At 33.9% G+C, this 21800-nt stretch overlaps 1 pseudogene; it reads right to left on the bottom strand.

Moving 5' to 3' along the window:
- Nucleotides 1–6249: 6249 nt before the first annotated feature.
- On the bottom strand, nt 6250–10789 carry LOC122469280 (annotated as a pseudogene).
- Nucleotides 10790–21800: the final 11011 nt, after the last annotated feature.

Below are 21800 nucleotides of genomic sequence, written 5' to 3'. Positions count from 1 at the left end.
GGACATGACCTAGAGATTCACACATCCAGATGTCTGATAAAAGCAGTATTCAGCAGTTAGGAACATTGTGTCCCCAAATTCCAAGAGTTCACAAGGTCACTGAAAAAATTACATGAGGTAATTCATGCTGTTTATTTAGAAAACATTATGGAACATAGCACACATTCAACTTCTCATTAAGGAGGAGGAGAAAGGAGATGGTCAGAGACTAAAGAGGAGAGATAAGCACAGCATAGCTACTGTGTTCAAGGGCACGGTGAGGAGAAGCAGAATTCAGGGAAAATGGCAAAACTCTAAGCATCAAACGAAAATCAAGTCAAGAATTTGCAAATCAGGGATTGCAGTAATAAATATTGTGAAAAATATGAGGATTACATAAATACAATATTAACAGATGGAAGCATACAATGGATAAGTATTGCATAAATAAAATCATACAATGTTAAACATTAAGTTACTCTGAGAATGTTTTTATAAAGACATTAACATTAAGCTAAGTATGCTGAAATTATTTATTTATTCTAGGAAATATTAACAGCACCTTATTACTCTGGATAGCTTTAACAGATCCAATTTAGTGACTTAACTTAAAAAATAAATTCCCTAATCTGTGACTGTTCAGTATCCAATCTGTTTCAAGAAGATGTTAAGTCATGTTAAGGTATTCATGAGCAACAACTATGTTTGAGAATGTGAATAATAGACTTGCTATCGATAAAATATTCCACATTTTCAAAGTACTGCATAAAAGAGCTTTAAACTATACCTTTTTGTTATCAAAGAAGAAGTTATAGTTAATGGAAATATCACCAGAATACAAGCAAAAAACTATACTTTGTTTGCTTGCTTGCTTGTTTGTTTGTTTAAACCCTACTATCCCAATCTCCCCATCCCAGGCCAGTGAAAAAAAAGTGAAGCAGAGAAAGCAGCTCAACCAATTCACTTTGTACTGATTTGAAAAGAAAAATTCTACACAGAATAATTTGTCCAAAATCAGTTCTGCTTAGATTTTATAATTCACAATGGTCTTGTTTGTTTGTTTGTTTGTTTGTTTGTTTTCTTGCTTGCTTTAAATATTTGGGGGGAGGGGACATCACACTTCTATTAAATTAAGAGAAACATTTTTACAGTCTTGAGGTCTTTTTTTTTTTTTTTTTAGCACATATCATACCATGAATTCATAGGGAATGGTTTCCAATGTTCATCAAAACTTTCCCTACCAACTTTCTCCTTTTTCCACTGGTTGCTTCCTATCTAAATGTACTACAGCAGCATTAGTTCAAGACTGAAATAAAGAATTCATACATGACCTCACTTTCAACCTTATACCCATAACCCATATCCAATCTATCATCATAGTCTAGTATCACTTTTAAATGCATAGATTTTAAGTATGTGGGTTTGATGAGTTTTATTCCCAGACAGACACATATATTAATATGTACATACATAAATGTATGTACCTTGTAGCCACCACCCCTATCAAGACACAGAACATTTCTATCACCCCTAGAAAGTCCTTCCTGCTCTTTCCAGTCAATCTAGTCTCCCACTCTCATGCTAGGCTACTACTTTAAAATTTGTTTTCTTTCTATCTATCTATCTATCTATCTATCTATATTTGCCTATTCTGGAACTGTATATAAATTGAATCATATACTAGATATTATTTTGTATCTGAAACCTTTACTCAGTATAATGCTTTTGTCATTCATCCATGTTATTGCTTCAGCTGCGTATTACATTGTATGAATGTAGCAGGTTCTTTATTCATTCTCCTACTGAAGAACATTGGGTTGTTTCCAATTACTATTATAAATAAAGCTGCTATGAATGTTCTTACACAAATTCTATCATGAACATACATTTTCTTTCTCTTTGGTAAATACCAAGAAAGAGAGCAAAATCATAGGGTAAGTGTATGTTATAAGTAACTGATAAGTAGTTTCCAATGTGGCTGTACCATTTTATAGTCTGATCAGCAATGTATCAGAATTCCAGTTCCTCTACCTCTGGCCAACATTTACAATCATCATTTGTGTGTGTGTGTGTGTGTGTGTGTGTGTGTGTGTGTGTGTTTTAACCAATTTCATGAGTTGCTCTCCCTTCAAAGGTTAACCTTCAAAAGTTTGACCTCCATCCCCTTCTCTTTCTCAAAAATTGCTGCATGAAAATTGTTGTGATTATTTTTTTGACTTTAGAAAGCATTTATAAATAACCACTGACTCCTACACCTATATCTCAGCCTAATCTATTAAATAGTTTAGTGTATAGCTAGTCAAATATATGAAATAGTTCAAAATTGTCTTTTTAACATTACCTATTCTAACAAGCATAAAGCAGCATCTCATGGTTTTAATTTGTGTTTGCCTGATGACTAATACAGTTTTTCTATGCTTACTGGACATTTATGTATCTTCATTTCCAAAAACTATAACCAAATCTTCTGTCATTTATGATTGAATTGTAAGAGTTTTTAATAAATTATGGGTCAAATAAATGTATTTTGAATACTTTTCCCATTGTGTATCTTGTTCTTTTCATTTCTTAATGGAGTTTCTTAAATATACATTTTTTTATTTTGATGTAGTTCGATTTGTCATTTTTTGGAAGATTAGTACCTCTTGTGTCCTATTAAAAAAATCTTCACCTACTCCAAAGTAATGAATATATGTTCCTATGTTTTCTTAAAGATTTTTTTAATGATTTAGCTTTTACATTATTTAGTTCTATAGCTATTAATTTTTATGTACAGTCTGAAGATAGGGCAAGAAAAATTTTTTTCCACACAGATATCTAGTTTATGTTACACTAGCATCATTTGTTTAAAAGACTATCATTTTCTGATTGAGTTGCCTTGGAATCTTTATTGAAAATCAGTTGCCTTTATCTGCATCTGTCTTTGGATTATAATCTATTCCATTTAAGTGTTTTTCTGCTTTTGCATCAATACCGCATGGTCTTGGTTACTATAACTTTATATCTTTTGCATTTCTGTATAAATTTTAGAATCAGTTTGCCAATTTCTACTCTCCTCAAGTTTTAATGGGATGGTACTTAACTTCTAGATCAATTAGTAAAGACCTGATATCTTAACAATATTTAGTGTTTCAATTTATGAACATGATATATATTTACTTAGGTCTTTTTTAGTTTGTATCTTTTTTTAAGTTTATTTATTTATTTTGAGAGAGAGAGTGAGAGAGAACATGAGAGGGGAAGAAAGGGAGGGAGAGAGAAAGAATCCCAAACGGACTCTGCACTGTCAGCAAAGAGCCCAATGCAGGGCTTGAACTCATGAACCGTGAGATCATGACCGGAGCAGAAATCAAGAGTCAGATGCTTACCTGACTGAACCACCCGGGACCCCTTTTTAAGTTTATCTCTTAAGTATATTGTGGCTTTCAATGTAGAGGTCTTGCAAAATTTGTTAAATTTGTTTCTAAGTATTTTATGTTTTTAAATTTCACTTTCCATTTTTAGTATATAGAAATACAGTTGATTTTTATACATTGTACTTGTATGATAAGATCTCACTAAATATATTTATTAGTTTTAATAGGTACTTGGGGATTCCATATCATTTCTACCTAAAAAATAATATTTACTGGAAATAAAAATAATTTCACTTGTTTCTATTCAATTTATATGTTTGTAATTCATTTTCTTACCCTGTTAAACTGACTAGGGTATCCACTGTAATGGTGATTAGAAGGAATAAAAATGGGCATGTTTCCACTGTCCCTTTTTTAGGAAGAAAGCATTTATTATTTCACAACTAAGTATGATGTCATCTGTGCACTTCCCACAAATTACCTTTATCAGATTGTGAAAATCCCATTTATTTCTAGATTGGTGAGAATTTTTTTTAATGAATCTTTAGCTGACTTCTGTCATGTGACTTCTCTGTGTTCACTGAAATAATAATATGAATTTTCCCTTTGATTTGGTTATGTAGTGAATTACATTGTTTAATTTTTTAATGTTGAATCAACTTCCACGCTTAAAAAAATAAATGCCAATTTGTTGTAATGCATTATCTTTTTTAAATATTGCTGATATCAACACAAAATGCATAAACCTTTAGAATCCTAAAGTAAGAGAGCTTTATCTGAGCCTAAGTTAGGACAGCTACCCAGGAAACATGCTATTCATAGGGAAGAAAGTGCTCAGAGAATGAACAGTTTTTACAGGGCTATATACTTTCTTACATCTTGTAGAAGTTCAAAAGATTATAGATTAACATATAGGTAAGAATAATAAGGATTTAACTTCAAGAAATGCAAGGAGCAGGAACATGGATCAATATCTTAAAGACAAGATGGTTTTCCTTTAGGCTGCTTATTTACGAAACAGGTGTGCAATGTATGCTTGGTGGGACATAAATCGGGCTTTTGGTTTAAACAAAGTTTATATACAGCCATGCTGCTTTAGAAAGAAATCTAAAATGTTTTCCCTTTTTTCTCAGGCCTTTACGAGGGCTTTTTCCACTCATCACTGGGTTTGATTCATTAATATTATATGAATGATTTTAACATCTGTGTTCATGAATGCTATTAGTCGGCGATTTTCTTTTCTTATAATATCCTTGGCAGTTTTTATATTGGGGTTTTTCTGGTTTTATAACATGAGTTGAGAAATGCTCTGATCTTCCTAAGTGAGTCTGTGTGCTACTAATATTATTTCTTCTTTAAATGTTTGATAGCACTCACCAGTAAAGTCACTTGGGCCCAGAGCTTTCTTGGGGGGAATATTTTAATTATACTTTATTAAATATAGGTTGTCTCAATTTTTGTTTCTTCTTACATTGGTTTTAGACGTTATGTCAATGAATGGGTATAGTTGTGTTCCAATTAAACTTTATTTACAAAAATAAGCATGGTCTAGATTTGACTCTCAGGCTAGAATTTGCCAACCTCTAGCTTAGATCACTGATACTAAACATTTCTTTTATTCTTATATAAACATTTTATTTTATTTTACTTTAATATGAAATTTATTGTCAAATTGGTTTCCATACAATGCCCAATGCTCATCCCAACAGGTGCCCTCCTCAATACCCATCACCCACCCTCCCCTCCCTCCCACCCCCCATCAACCCTCAGTTTGTTCTCAGTTTTTAAGAGTCTCTTATGCTTTGGCTCTCTCCCACTCTAACCTCTTTTTTTTTTCTTCCTCTCCCTCACAGACTTCTGTTAAGTTTCTCAGGATCCACATAAGAGTGAAAACATATGGTGTCTGTCTTTCTCTGTATGACTTATTTCACTTAACATAACACTCTCCAGTTCCATCCACATTGCTACAAAGGGCCATATTTCATTCTTTCTCATTGCCACGTAGTATTCCATTGTTTATATAAATATCCATTCATCAGTTGATGGACATTTAGGCTCTTTCCATATTTTGGCTATTGTTGAGAGTGCTGCTATGAACATTGGGGTACAAGTGGCCCTATGCATCAGCACTCCTGTATCCCTTGGGTAAATTCCTAGCAGTGCTATTGCTGGGTCATAGGGTAGGTCTATTTTTAATCTTTTGAGGAACCTCCACACTATTCTTATGTGAACATTTTAAAGATATAAAATTCTAATCATTGCTTTATTTTTTAACTCATGCATTATTGAGAAATGAATTGATATATATCTAAATGGTTGAGTATTTCAACATATGTTATTATTATTAACTTTAATTAAGCACATTGAAATCAGAAAATATATTCTTTTTCATGGATAATATTTTTTATTATACTGTCAGCTGATTCAAATCCATTGTTGAAAACAAAAAAGGGAGAAAAAGACAAAACAAAAAAGGAATAATTAGTAAATAAGCATGGGAAAGTATCTCACATCTTATTTGATAATGAATATGATGTGTATTTATAACTCAGTAGGCACAAATGATACATAATTAAAACAGCCAGTGTAGGTAAAAGTGTATTGTAATGAGCATTCCATTTTCTCAAAGCAACAGGGAATTTATAAAATTAAGTTTATATTCCTTGATTCAATTTATTGCACACAAGCATATATAAGAAAAATATCCTATCTGTTATACACAGCAATTTACTGAAGCTTTACCAAACTACCAGAAAAAAAAACAAAACAACAAAAAAAGAAGTCTTCTCACAAAAGGGAACTACAAAACATTCATTAACAGGGTATTTAGTAGCCATGTATAATGAAGTATGTTCATATAATATTAATTTGAAACTCAACATAAATTAACTGTGAATAAAACTACCCTCAAATCACACATAATAATGATGGCAAAGTAACACAGACAAAGTGTCAAGGTAAGAATATCAAGGTACTGTGCTTTTACTTTTTCAAAATTTTCTGCAATGTGTTTATCATGTGAAATTTTTAAGGAAAACTATTTCTCTTAACACATTCCAAATAATTAAGTGACCTCCAAACACCCCATTCTTTATTTCTTCATTCCTGACCATGATTGCATCAGTTCTAACCCAGTTTTTCTCTTGGAAATCAGCTACCTGGATGTCCCAATACTGTTTTAACCATCTCTTAGTGTCTCAGCTAAGAATGCCTGCTCAGTTCTGGCTGGAAACCACCAGAGGTCCTTGCTGCTTCTGAGACTGGGTTGGGTACAGCTGACAGTCTTGGTTGCTCAGTGGGGCTGCCTTAAGTTTGACTTGGACACCCACCTCTGGAAGTTCCTTAGTCATCTTAGGTGTAAGCGGTCCCTGGCCCACTGCTTCTCAGAACAGAACGTCAGACATATCTGACAGCTGTCCCATTCTGCCAGAACATTTTATATCATTTTACTCCTCTGCAATTTATTTTACTAGTAACAATACTATAGTCTGTCTTGGTGAATATTTTCTGTGCACTTAAAAATAATGCTTATATTGCAGTTGCTGGGTCCCATCTTCTACAAACATTCATTAGATCAATTTGGTTATTTCATTTAAATTTCCTATATTTTGAATATAGGAAAAGAGTTAAAACAGATGTGAAACTCTTCAAGTGCAAGTGCTGATTTGTTTATTCTTCCCTACTTCTGTCAATTTTTATTTCATATATTTTGAAGCTCTGATTTTAGGTGCATACACATCTGGGACTCATATTTTCTTAAGGAGATATCTTTTAATTTTGACATGACCCTAATTATCTCCAATAATACACCATGTTTTGACTCTCACTTTGCCTAATATTAATGAAGACATACAAGCTTATGCTCAGTATTTACATGATATATCTTTTACCATTCCTTTACTTTCAACTTTGTCTTTATATTTAAAGAATGTGTCTTATAAATGTCATATAGTTAGTTGGTTCTTACTTTATTTAACCAGCCTCAAAATTTGTCTTTTAATTGGAATATTTAGTCCATTCAAATTTTGTGTATTTGTTGATATGATTGGGTTTAAGTCTACTCACTTGTTTTCTGTTCTCTCCTGTGTGCTTTGTTTCCCCTCCCTGTTTTGGATTAAACCTGTATTACTATTTTTCCTTTCTATCTCCATTATTGGCTTTTTAGCTAATAAATTTATATCACTTAGTGTTTTCTCTGAGGATTATTTTACACATCCTTAATTTGTCATGGGCCATGTAAAATTAATATCCTACCTCTTTTCCTGTAACAAAATTATATTACAATTGTATAATACCATATTATATACTATTGTCCTTTGTGCTAATACTTTCACATATTTTACTTCCACATTTGTCTATTAATTCTTTTTTTAATGTTCTTTTAATTTTTTTTTTTTGAGAGAGAGAGGACGATCAGGGTAAGGGCAGAGAGAGAGAGATGGAAGATCCATAATGGGCTCTGCGCTGAGAGCACAGAGCCCGATGCAGAGCTCGAACTCAAGAACAGTGAGATGATGACCTGAGCCAAAGTCAGATGCTTAACCAACTGACCACCCAGGTGCCCCAATATTAATTCTTAAAATCCTTTAAGAATTTACTTACACAGTTAGCAGTTTCAGTGCTCTTCCTTACTTCTTTCCTATAGGTGTGAATTTTCATCTGGTATAATTTCACTTAAACCTCAAGATTCCTTTATTATGTCTACATTGTTATAGATTATCTTTTCTGGATGTAGAATTCTAAGCTGATATTTTTTTTTCCTTTTCACACTCTAAAGACATTGTTACTTTATCTTTTAGTTCCCATTGGTTCAGGTGAAAAATCAGCTATCATTAATGTTGACATTTCCCTACATGCAATGTATCTCTCTTTCCTTAAGCTGCTTAACAGACTCTCTCTGTATCTTTGGTATTAGTGGTTGACTGTAACAGACTTAAATGTAGTTATCTTTGTATTAATCTAACTTGCTGTGCGCTGAGTTTCCTAGATTGGTGTGTTGGTTTTTTATCAAATTTGGAAAAATCTTCTCAATATTTCTTTGACCATTTTTCTGTTCCATTTTCTCTCTTCTCTCATTCTAGAACTTCAATAACATACATATTAGATTGCTTAATATTATTCCCCAGAGCATTGAGCCTTTGCTAATTTTAGTTTTCTCAGTTGTTCAGTTTGGAAAATTTCTACTGACTTTCAAATTCATTAGTCCTTTCTTCGATTATAGCCAATCTGCTTCTGCTGTTAATATCATGCAATGAATTTTAATTCAAGTTTTTAAATTTTGAAGTTCTTGGATTACTATTTGATTTTTTAACAACTTTCTTATCTTTCCAAAAATTATCAAACTTTTCAGTCAATATTTTAATCATATTCCTATAAATTCTCTAACATGTTTAATCCTAGTTATTTTTACGCCTAGTGCAGAAACCAGTGCAGGGCCTGAACTCTACCTTAGGATTAAGACCTGAGCTGATATCAAGAGTCAGATGCTCGACTAAGCCACCCAGGTACCCCTAATCCTAGCTATGTTTAAATCCCAATCAGTTTATTTCAATTCCTCGACTGTCTGTGGGTCTGTTTTTATTGATTGATTTTACTTCTGAGTGTGGGTAACATTTTCTTGTAGAGTGGGTAATTTATGCGTCATTTTGAAATGCCACAGAGCACTCAAATTAAACATTATTTCTGCATGTGTCTGTGAAGGTGTTTTTGGGTGAGATTAGCATTTAAATTGGTGGACTCAGTGCAGTAGATTGCCTTGCCCAATGTAGGTAGGTGACATCCAAGTCACTAAGGGCCTGAATAAAACAAAAGATGGAAGGAGGAATTTGCCCCTTTTTTCTGACTTATCCCTTGAGCTGGGGCATCTAATTTCATTTTCTCTGATTCTTGAATTGGACTTCTATGATAGATTCTCCTGGTTCTCAGACCTCTGGACTGAAGCTGAATTATACCACCAGCAATCCTGGGTCTCCAGCTTACAGATGGCAGACTGTGGGACTTCTCAGCCTCCATATCACATGAACCAATACCTCATAATAAACCTCAATAAAGATATACAGACATAGATATATAATTGGCCCTTGAACATCATGAGGGTTGGGGTGCCAACCTCCCACATAGTCAGAAACCTATATATAACTTTAGTGTCCCCAAAACTTAACTATTTAGTAGCCCACTGTTGACCAGAAGCTTTACTGATAACATAAGGCATATGTTGTGTTATATGTATTATAGTTTTATTCTTACAATAAAGTAAATGACAGAAAAGAAAATGTTATTAAGAATACTGTAAGGAAGAGAAAATACATTTATAGCACTTTACTATAAAAAAAATCCACATTTAAATGGACCCATGCAGATCAAATCCCTGTTGATTATCAACTGTAGTAACAGAAAATGGATATTATGGTTCTATTTCTCTGGAAAATCTTGACTGATACACTTCGGATTTTTTTGCATATTTAGTAATTTTTTTTTGCATGCTGTCTTTGTAAATGATTTATATCATAGGGACTCTGCATTCTGTTACCTTCCTCTGAAGAATGTTGTATTTTGTGCTCAAATAGTTAATATAGTGGAGGATCACACTGGTCTTATGAGCCTTTTTTTTTTTAACTTATTCATATATTCATTTCACTTTTATCCTCAGTACCAGAGCAAAACTGAGCCCTGTTAACATGGCCAGAAGGGTTCCAGTACCACAAGGGTTCACCTTCTGGTACTTGAATAGAAAATTTATATTTATCAAGCTCCTCAGAGTTGATGGAACTCTAATTCCTAACTCAGTCTCCACAGCAATAGGAAGCTGCTGAAATCTCTAATCCCCTCTTCAACTTTCCAGGTATTGTTTTTCCCTGGGATCCTTGAAATCTTGCTTTGCACAGGCATATTTTAGTGGTTACCCAAGAATTTGGGAACACTTTATACACATATTTTGAGGCTTCCACCTCAGACATTCCCTCCATTATGGGACTTCCCCACTCTGGCATCCCCAAACTCCTTCCTCTGATATCTCAAAGACTGTGATTTCCTTACTGAGGATGCCGCCACCCCCACATCCTGCAGATGAAGAGTGTTTAAAAGGGAAAAATTCTATAAATGCAGATTTAATCTTTCTTGCAAGAGCCTAATTTCCTTAAGTTTCTGCCTGCTTTTGGTCATTCACCAATGCTTTCCAAACATTGTTTTTTATATTATGTCCAGAGTTTATATAATTGTTGCTGGCAGGAGGTTTATTTCAATATAAACTTTTCTGTCACTAACAAAGGGGGAAAGCTATATTCTGAAGATTTTCTCTCATAAATACCTTTGGAATATCTTTATCTTTACTGTCTCTACCCTCCTGAAGGCAATACTCATCTCTTATGAGGATTAATATATTACCACCTCCATATTTGTTCCCCCTCAAAGAGAGTGATCATCCAAAAATGGAACCTTGATCATGTTACCGCCATGCTTAAAACCATGCAACACCTTCCCATTGGTCTCTGCTTAAACACCAAATTCTTTTAATTGGCTTCAATGGTTCATATTACTTGGTCCACTAATACATCAGTTATAAACCCCTTGATCATTACATTCCAACCAAAGTAAACTCCTTTACATTTCATAAAATATGCCATGAACCCCTGATACCTGAAATTTCACACTGTTCCCTCTGCCTGGAACATTACTCCTTCTCTTCATTTGACTAATATTATATCACTTCTTAGGTCTTTACATTTTCTGGTATATTTTCTCATGGATCCCTTATATTATACTAGGGTGTCTGTTTTGTATTTCTACAGTACCCATAAGTAGTCGTTTCACTTATAAATTCAATTGTTACTTGTATTTTGTCTAACAGGCTGTAAGCTCTAGTAAGGCATGAACAGTGTCTTTGCTACTGAGTACTATAGAGTGACTTCCACAGTACCTGACCTCTAGTTACAGCACAATAAATGATTAATAAACTCATAAATTAATGACTATAACCAAGTTTTAATACAACCTGAATCTCCATTGATAGTTTCATAACTTAAATGGCAAGGGCTAACAGCTGAGCAGCATTGTTTACCAATTATCTCAAATAATAAGACACAAAAATGTCACCAATACACTTTGAATATCAATTTCCATTAACAATTCTGTTTGACATATCTTAAAAACAGCTTTTAATATTTGCCTTCTAAGATGTCCAATTATTATAAAAATATTTTTGTGACTAATCTAAAACTTTCCTTGCCCAAATCAAAAAAAGTATTGTCTTTTTGAATATATAGTAACTATTTTAATTTTAAATTATTTTAATGTTAATATTTAATTTAATATATTAATATATACAAAATTAGAAGACTATCTTTGTTATAGATTGTAGCCTTATGTCCAAAAGGGGTTGCAATGTAACCTCTTCTGATATAAAAAGTTTTTAAAATAACAGATTATACAACTATTTGAAATCTCTATAGCCCCCTTGTAATTCACTATGTGGATTTTTCCCTAATTCTTTTTGTGTTACGTGTATTACGGTTAGGAAAAAATCTTGCATTCATTCCAGTTACACAGTTTACTAGATTTGTGATCTCAGGTACCTTTCTTTTTGTTTTCTTTTTCTTTTTCTGAAATCCAAAGCTATCCAAGCTGCATTTTCCTTATCTGTAAAAATAGACATAAATTACATAGCTTATCCCATAGGGCTATTGTGAATATAATATATTTCATGTAAAGCATTCATCAGCTTCTAGCACATAAGCATTTTTTACCTTAAATAATGTAAACTAATAGAACATTTTGTAAGTATACTAGATCCTGTAGGACTTAGTATAACTCTAATCTCTATTAAATACAAAAAGCTTCTTATAATTTAATAATTCAGACATAAAAATCAAGGGGGGAAACTTGAAATTCTAGAGTACTATGGAGATCAGATACATACCTGAAGGAGACTAGCAGTTCAAGTTCAAAATTTGATTTCAATCCACTGCCATATAGAAAACATCAGCTTTATTTAAATTGTTAAAGCCAGGAGGCAAACAGGAAATGTTATTTTTCCTTTAATGCTGAATAAATGGGTGGTTATAAAAGGCAAAGAGACTTATCCAAGTTGAGTAAGTGGAGAGTCATGATTCAGATCCTGGATTCATGAGACTACAGGCCACTTTCTTAATCTCTGCATGAAGAACATGCATCAGGGGAAAACGTCTATTTAGGAGGAACCATAGGCAGTATCTACAGAGCTCTGTGTAACACACACAGGGTAGCAGCACCATAAGTCATGATCTGTATCAAAATATTTAGGTTCTATTCAAACATTTTAGAAAATATAGTACATAGAAGGAGGTCATTAATCTTTATATTTTGTATTTAACCAATATTAGTTTGATTTTGAGAAAATAAGTTACATATCTTCTAGAAAGAAAGGGAAGTTTCTGGAATGGGCTACAAACACTTTTTGAAATATATATGTATGGTAATTTCCATACTTTGAGCCATGTGCAAAATATCAAACTATCAATAGAATTTGGTAAAAAACTCAAAATATTCCAATAAAACCATGCCTTGTGAGTATGGGGACAGTTAATAAATGGAGCTTCTCAGTTATTGGCCTTTTGGTTTTGAGCTATGGTATGACTGATAAAGAACACCAAAAAATATACAAAGCAACTTCTGATGAGCCTAGTTTGTTCACTCAATAACTATTTTTTAAGCACATAATTAGTGCCATGGTAAGCCAAGCCCATTCTAGGGAATAGTATGGTGGTCATGGGGCTGTCTGCCCATGACTCTGGCACTTGCTGGTGCTGACTCCAGGCATGAGAAATCTATGACCACCTAACAAATGGAAGTTAGGTGTGCCAGGGAGATTGTGGAATTGACAACCACTCAGATTCTACAACCTGGACATATAGGATTTGAATTCTTTTGCAGGAATCCACAGTCACTAAGTGTGGGGAATAAATTTAGGAATTCTCTGAGCTTGCACCAATGGGTAAACAAGGCATAAAGAATTAGAAAGCCATAGGATTAACACACCCAAGTTTGGGTAAACAAGATTAGGTAAATAAGATTAGGTAAACAGGGCAAAAGCACCCAGTATAAGACAAAGGTATAGGAATAGGATACCTCAGGATGAAAAACATCCAAGATTAGGTAAACAAGATTAGGTATTCAGGGCGGAAGCTCCCTCCAATTTAATACAATAGCAAAAAGCTGCTTTCACTGGAAGGAAGGACAAAAACAGGTAAACCAGGCCAAGTTGCCCAAGCGGGTCTATTTAGCAAAAGAAAGGTGCCTTGTTGACCCTGAGGTACATGCTCTGTCTTTCTTGTTCCCTAGGCCAGATCAGGTAAACAGAGGTGGAGCCTCATGTCTGTAAACAACCTTCTACCCAGCACCAGAATTTTGTTTGGTATTGACCCAAACCCCTAACACCACATATCTTCAAAACCCCTTTTCCCCCATGCCCAGGAGTTAATGTTCATGGTTTCATTGTCTCTTTGTGCACTCTCATCATGTTGTAAGCCTTCTGATCCTAATAAAAACAGAGCAAGGACCCTTACTCGGGGCTCTTGTCTCCTCCTAGACATTAGCCTCTGTCACACTTCAATCCAGCATCCACTCTCTTGCTGGGCAAGAGAGAACTCCAGACCCAGAGTCTACAACAACTAAGGTCACTTCTAGTTTAATGTATAACATTTACAGGGGCTTTGAAGATAATTCAGAGATTTATCTTTATCCATTCTCTCAAAGAGAAGAGGTCACAAACTTTTTTAAATAAAAAAATTCCTCCTGAGTACTGAACAGGTTAGATCATTTCTCGTTTTCAATGACCAAAATAGTAGAAATGCCTAAGGAATGTGTATGTATTGAATTTCTACAAACTTTGCCAGCCACAAGATGTGGAACAAGGTATTTCTGCTGTTTTATTGAGTTAATCCACTGATAAGCCTTCCCAGAGTATGGCTTAAAATGTGCATATCCCTACCACTAATTCTAATCCTTTAATGAAAATAAACCTTTGGGCTTTTTTTTTATTGCATTAACTGCTAAAACTGTTCCTTTAGGTACTCATCCCCATTACCATCCAGTCTGAGAATATTATAATTGAAAAGGCGTAGAGAGGTCATCGAACCATTCCAAAACCCCCTTCTACTACACCACAGCTTATAGTCACTCAACATCTCCTTGAATACCTGCAGAGATCGGTCTTTAACTTTTAAAAAAGTTTTTCCTTATAGATTATTTTTAATATCTTTTTTGAAGTATAATTGACATAGTAGTTTCAGGTGTAAATCCAATGACTCAGTATTTGTATACACTGTAAAATAATTACAATAAGTCTGCTAATCACCATATTAAATTATGAAATATACCATACAGTATTAGTGATTATAGTGCTGTATATTACATTTCCATTTCTTATTTATTTTATGACTAGAAGTTTGTACCTCTTGATCCCCTTCTCCCATTTCGCCCACCCTCCAATCCTCCTTCTCTCTGGCAACCACCAATCTGTTCTCTGTTTCTGTGAGTTTGGCTTTCTTTTGTTTTGTTTGTTCGCTTGATTTGCTTTTTAGATTCCACATAGACATGAAATCACATGATGTTTGTCTTTCTCTGCCTGACTTGTGTTAGCATAACGCCGTCAAGGTCCATCCATGCTGTTGTAAATGACAAGATTTTATACAAGGTTTCTTTTTTTTTTTATAGCCAAGTAGAATTTCATTGTGTGAGTTCTTGTGCGTGTATCTCACATCTTAATCTATTCATCCATCAATGGACATTTTGGATGTTTTCATATTAATATCTTATATATTAATTTTCTTCTTTCATCTGAGTACCCAAAAACTAAACTTGTGCTCTCTTTCCTATGATAGCCTGTCCAGCTTCTGAAGGTCACTCACAACCTCTTCCTGGGCAGAACATCCTGGTTGCACTTGCTCTTTGAAGGACAACCACATGCTGAAGATTTTGCAGAGTGGATTTATATATATATTTATATATTTATATATATATTTATATATATATCTATATTTATATATGTATTAAAATATATATTATATAAAATATAATATAAATATACATATAAATATACATATAAAATATGTATATATTTTAAATATAAATATATATATAAATAAATATATATTAAATATATAAATATAAAATATGTATATGTTTTAAATATAAATATACATATAAAATATGTAGATATTTTATAATATATAATATATAAACTTTTTATATAAAATATATAAAATAAAATTTATATATATTATATAAATATATAATTTTTGTTCTTTTAGGTAAAGGTGTTTTCTGTTTATTATATTCTAATCATTTGAGTTAAGATTTAACACATGAAAGTAATAGAGGCCAGAATTACAGCTTGTTAGAGGTTGCTGGGTTGGTGTGGAGGATGAAGTTAGATCACCAACCAGAAAGAGTAATTATTCCCTCCTGATAATACTTGGTTTCAAAATTCCACTACTTATATTCAGATTTAACTAACATATTAAGCCCCTATCTGGTTCCAATTACTATATAATATGTTTTCCTATATCTTTAGATTAGCTGGAGAACATAATTACCTAAGGATCCCTGAGGATATGTAGCAGGAAGAGGCCTGACTTAACGCTTCAGCTCCGATGCTCATGAAACCATCGTTTATGAAGTCAGATACCATGATGAGTGCTTTTCTACATTTCATTTCACTTATTTGCCAGTTCCAGGATAATTATTTTTATATTCACACTAAAGATAAAAAAATTCAGACTCAAAAGTGTGGCTTTTCCATCCACAGCTAATAAGGAATAAGATCTAAAAATCTTGGGGCGCCTGGGTGGCGCAGTCGGTTAAGCGTCCGACTTAAGCCAGGTCACGATCTCACGGTCTGTGAGTTCGAGCCCCGCGTCAGGCTCTGGGCTGATGGCTCAGAGCCTGGAGCCTGTTTCCGATTCTGTCTCCCGCTCTCTCTGCCCCTTCCCCGTTCATGCTCTGTCTCTCTCTGTCCCTAAAATAAATAAATAAATAAATAAATAAATAAATCTAAACACATATCTGTCAAATCTAGTGGGAGTTTCCATGGCTGACATCTTCCTTATCCCTTATCCCTGCTGCCTCCTGATAGCTAGAATTTCAATAACAGGACATCCGCAGCCTTATATGGCTGGCTAGTAATCAGGACTACCTGTTGGCCAACACAAATAAAAACCAAAGATTGAGTAAGCAAAACCACTCATAAGAAAAGTGCTCATCAGCAAGACAAATACTTCATGATCTTGCTTATATGTAAAGAAACCAAATTCCCAGAAACATAGAGTATATTGGTGGTTGCCAGGGGCTGGGGAGTGGTGGGTTTATAAGATGAGTAACTTCCAGGGACCTAATATACAGCACTGTGACTATAGTTACTAATACTGTATTAGTATGGTATACTTGAAATTTGCTAAGAGTAGATCTTCAGTGTTCTCACTACACACACATATACATACACATGTTCCCAAAGGTAACTATGTAAGGTAATGGATGTGTTAACTAACCTTATCATAGTAATCATTTCTCAATATATACATATATCAAATCACCATATTGTATACCTTAAGCTTACTCAATGTTATAGGTCAAATATATTTCAACAAAGATGGAAAAAGTATTGTGCATTTTAAAAAGCTTAATAAGTAAAGCTACTATTTTTTAATCTTGTTTCAATTCTGTGTGTGTGTGTCTATGTACTAAGTTATGACATATAATACATTCTTTTAACCATGGGTGAATTTAAAAACATTTGAAAGCCAACTTAGTAGAATCACTATAGCATTACTGAGGAAGGTGGATTAGAGACAGAGTATTAGAGTAGAGAATCTGATTAAGAGGCTATTATAATGGTCCAGAAGAGAATGAGAAACTAAACTAAGGAAATTGCAATGAGAATGCAAGAAAATGATTACCCGAGTGTAAAAAGGAAAATGTAATTACCAGAATGAAGGGACAAGGAAAGTACAGGTGAGTTTCAGATTTCTGGCTTGGAAGAATGAGTGATGTATGACCATTAGCTGAGGGATTAAATAAAAGTGAGAAGCAGATTTTCAAGGAAAAAATAGTAAGTTTAGTTTTGAATCATATCCATCATATATCTAAATGAAATATGCAGTTAGATATTCCATTCTACAGGACAAGACTCTGGACTAAAGGTATAGGTTAGGGACTAGGAAGTCGATTATATGATTCATAACAAGAGTGGACTAAGATAAGGGGTCAACTACAATAAGTTGAGGGAAAAGAATCAGTGAATAAGACTTAAGGTTACTGTTAGAAAAGTTGAAAAAGAACAGAAGAGAGTGGCTTTAAGAAGCTAAAGGAGAGAAAAAAAGGGTTTCCAGATGGAGTAGTCACCACTATTTAAATGCCAAACGATATAATATAACATGAGGACAGAAAAACATCTATGGTTTTCACAATAAGTGGTAACTGGCAGGGCACCTGGGTGGCTCAATCAGTTAAGCCTCTGACTTTGGCTCAGGTCATGATCTTGCGGTTCATGAGTGCAAGCCCCACATCCGGCTCTGTGCTGACAGCTCAGAGCCTGGAGGCTGCTTCAGATTCTGTGTGTGTGTCTCTCTCTGCCCCTCCCCTGCTTGCACTCTGTCTCTCTCTCTTTCTCTCAAAAGTAAATAAACATTAATTAATTAATTTAAAAAGTGATAACTGGAAACTTTTGTTAGAACAATTTCATGTAAGAAACTGAAACACAGATTGTAAGACAAGGAAATGAACAGTATGTTATACACACATGTACAAACACACACACATACATATGCACACACATATACATACAGATACACCCGTTAGTCCTTGGGTAATCCACTCTGACCTCAGATTGGCCCAAATTAAGTTGATGTACAGCAACATGCTAGGTTTTATAAATTAGATTTCTGATTGAGGCAGTTTGCTTTAAATAAGTGAGATAAGCTAGAACGTTCAGTTATAAGAAAGTTTAATGTTTCTCTGGGTTTTCAGTGATTTTTCTGTACTTCTGCCACATGACAGTATAAAGCATTAGTTAAGAGGGTGGGCTTGGACCCAAATTACTGATGTTCAGTACCATCTCCGCCACAGTATAATATATAGTAATTAGCATTCTCTACTTCTCTTTCTCTGTAATGGGGATCATGTGAACAATAATGCTGGGTTCTGAAGGTTGGTTGTTTTGAGGATTATGTGACAATACATATAAAGCAGTTAGGTTTGCACTTGAGCACTTAAATGTTACTTTTTTTCTGAGTTCTCCTGAGAACTAATTCACATAAAGGATAAAAGAGAAAGGACAGATTTTGATGCATTACTAGAATTTGGATCATATAAACTCTGCTGACATAGAAATTGAACTGAAAGGATGCAATATTCTTGAGGACTCTCAAATAAATGGTAAAAAAGCCCAAGTTTTATAACTCTTGACTATAGACATGCAATATGCATACATATTTAAGGTAATTCTTGAAGTTTTTGAGGGCTCTAGTGTTCAGTCCCACATTTGACTGTTATATCCTTTCTATTGTGTTAAGTGCACCTTTAATTGAAAAAGAGAATATAGTATTTCATAAGGTAACCATGATGCTTTGATCCTCCCAGATATGGTCCATTGATATGTGAAGCTCTAACTCTGATCACTAAAATCAGAGCTGAAAGAATCATGCAAAAGTTTTTAATCTCTTTAACATTTTTAATAGTCTTTATTTTCTTAAATTACAACACTACCAAACATGCTTTCCAGTAGATTATAATCAATATTGATAAGATGCTTAGAAAATATTTTTAATTATGGAAATTAAGTCTTAAAAAAATAAGAGCATGGGGCAACCTTATATGATATTATAAGCTTTATATATACAAGACAGAAAATTTGATCACAAATAGATGTATTTGGTAGTCACTCAGTTTCAATGAAACCACAAACATTGGCTATTCCCCAATTTCAACACATTGTGATAGTTGATGATTCAACTCAGCAATAACTGATCCCAGGGAGAGGCTTTCAAGCCACAAACTTTTCCATACCATTCACTTCTGAGTCTATAAAATAGCTGTAATAATCCAGGGCCAGTCACTTCTAATTGCTTACAACACCATCCACGAGAAGGAACTGGCTGAGAAGTCTGAGGTAAGAGAGGTCTTAAATATGATAAACTAAGGTAGATAGATGATAGATAGATAGATAGATAGATGTTAGATAGGTAGATAGATAGACAGATGATAGATGGTAGGTAGATAGATAGATAGATAGATAATGATAGATAGGTAGATAGATAGATGATAGATGGCAGATAGATAGATAGATAGATGATAGATAGATAGATAGATAGATACAAATAGATAATAAACAGTAGACAGATAGACATATCCTGTAAAATGCCAAAATTAAAATTATTGAGACTGTCATACAATGGTTGCTTGAATTTGTAAACTTAGTAATTAGTGATTTTGGGTATCGTGCTTTATCATTATACCCAACAGCACCCAGTACAATGCTTTGCAGCTTAGAAGTTATGCTCTGTGTGTGTTTATTTATGTCTGTGAGAAGTGTGTGTGTGTGTGTGTGTGTGTGTGTGTGTGTGTGTGTAAAATTGCCTATTCTGCAAGTCCTCCCATAGAATTCTAAACTTCACTGCAATTTTAAATGCCTGTCTTGGGGCGCCTGGGTGGCGCAGTCGGTTAAGCGTCCGACTTCAGCCAGGTCACGATCTCACGGTCCGGGAGTTTGAGCCCCGCGTCGGGCTCTGGGCTGATGGCTCAGAGCCTGGAGCCTGTTTCCAATTCTGTGTCTCCCTCTCTCTCTGCCCCTCCCCCGTTCATGCTCTGTCTCTCTCTGTCCCAAAAATAAATAAACGTTGAAAAAAAAATTAAAAAAAAAAATAATAAATGCCTGTCTTATTACAACAACATCTTCTGGTATTTTTCCAAATCCCAATTTGAATTTTGAACAATATGATCAAAAATAAAGACATAGTTCAAAATGTGAGTACATTTTTTCTTTTACATTTTATTTTTCCATCTCATAGAAATTTAGGAAGCATCAAGAGGTGATAAAATACCCCTAGAATCTCCATTAATTACCCAAAGCCATCCCCAAATAATAATAATGATATGGACAATTGACATTTTCCTGAATGTAAAACTTTAAAAAATCTTCAGAAACTTTGTAATGTGTTGGCCTATAATTGCATAAATAAATTAATTACTTAATTTAGCTCAGTTGTATACAAATTATTAGCAATTATAACTAATACATTATAACAACATATATGATAAGATAGAGTCTACAATTGAAATTAAAATATAAAATGAAATGCTTTGGAAATGTCCTTTCCCATATGTCAAAAATATGTCCTTCTTTTTTTTTTTTAACATTTATTTATTTTTGAGACAGAGAGAGACAGAGCATGAACTGGTGAGGGTCAGAGAGAAGGAGACACAGAATATGAAACAGACTCCAGGCTCTGAGCTGTCAGCACAGAGCCTGACACGGGGCTCGAACTCACAGACCGTGAGATCATGACCTGAGCCGAAGTCAGACGCTTAACCGACTGAGCCACCCAGGTGCCCCCAAAAATATGTCCTTCTAAATAGTGTGGAATTTTCGGGGTTTCCTGAGAACCAATTCGAATCATTCTTTCACTGAAACTAATTTATAGACATTATTACCATGTTTTGAACATCCTGAGATCAGTAAATAACTGCTTACCCCCACACTACCATTCTCTCTATATAAACTAAGGCTGTATTTTATTCCAGAAACTACCTTTATTACCATATATGGAGAGGTGTTATTCTGAAATGATATGTGAAACTTGATTTGTAAAAGAATTGAGGTAACATAGTTGTAAAGTTGCAAAGTACCTTTGATTTTACCTAAAAAAAACAATGTGCTCCATTAACAAATAGATTGATGCCCTAAGATTAAGTGACTTGCCTAAAGTCAGAGTTGTTAGTAACATAATCTGTACTACAACTGGATTTTCTAAATTTATGCTAACATTTTATCTTTCTCCTGATTTCTAGGATATTTCTGAATAAGATGAAAGTTCTCCTTCTGATCACAGCCATTTTGGCAGTAACTTCTGGTTTCCCGGTAAGTATCCGTTTCTATATTCCAGAATATTTATGGTCAATATTTCAGAGTATTTATGAATTTGATTTTTTTTGTTCTAATTCGAGAATCCTGGGAATTTTCCCCACACACACTGTATTCCTACTTTATAAACATGCCTGATATCTGCCCCTTTAACATGATGTAAATCATATATTGTTCAGTGCTTAGTTCGTTCAATCCACATAGCATTGATACAGTGGTGAATTTTAATCATTTAGAATACATATTAACACTTTGCAGGAAAAGGGTTACTATAATGTTTTCTGGCTGCTCAAATCCTAGATTTTTAAAAACTGGATAGCATAAAATAATATTAAGTAGTAGAGAAATTATTTCCT

The sequence above is a fragment of the Prionailurus bengalensis genome, chromosome B1 (genome assembly GCF_016509475.1).
Source record: "Prionailurus bengalensis isolate Pbe53 chromosome B1, Fcat_Pben_1.1_paternal_pri, whole genome shotgun sequence".
In the NCBI taxonomy this organism is placed as follows: domain Eukaryota; kingdom Metazoa; phylum Chordata; class Mammalia; order Carnivora; family Felidae; genus Prionailurus; species Prionailurus bengalensis.
The sequence above is the reverse complement of the archived record's forward strand: the minus strand, read 5'-3'. Positions and strand labels throughout refer to the sequence as shown.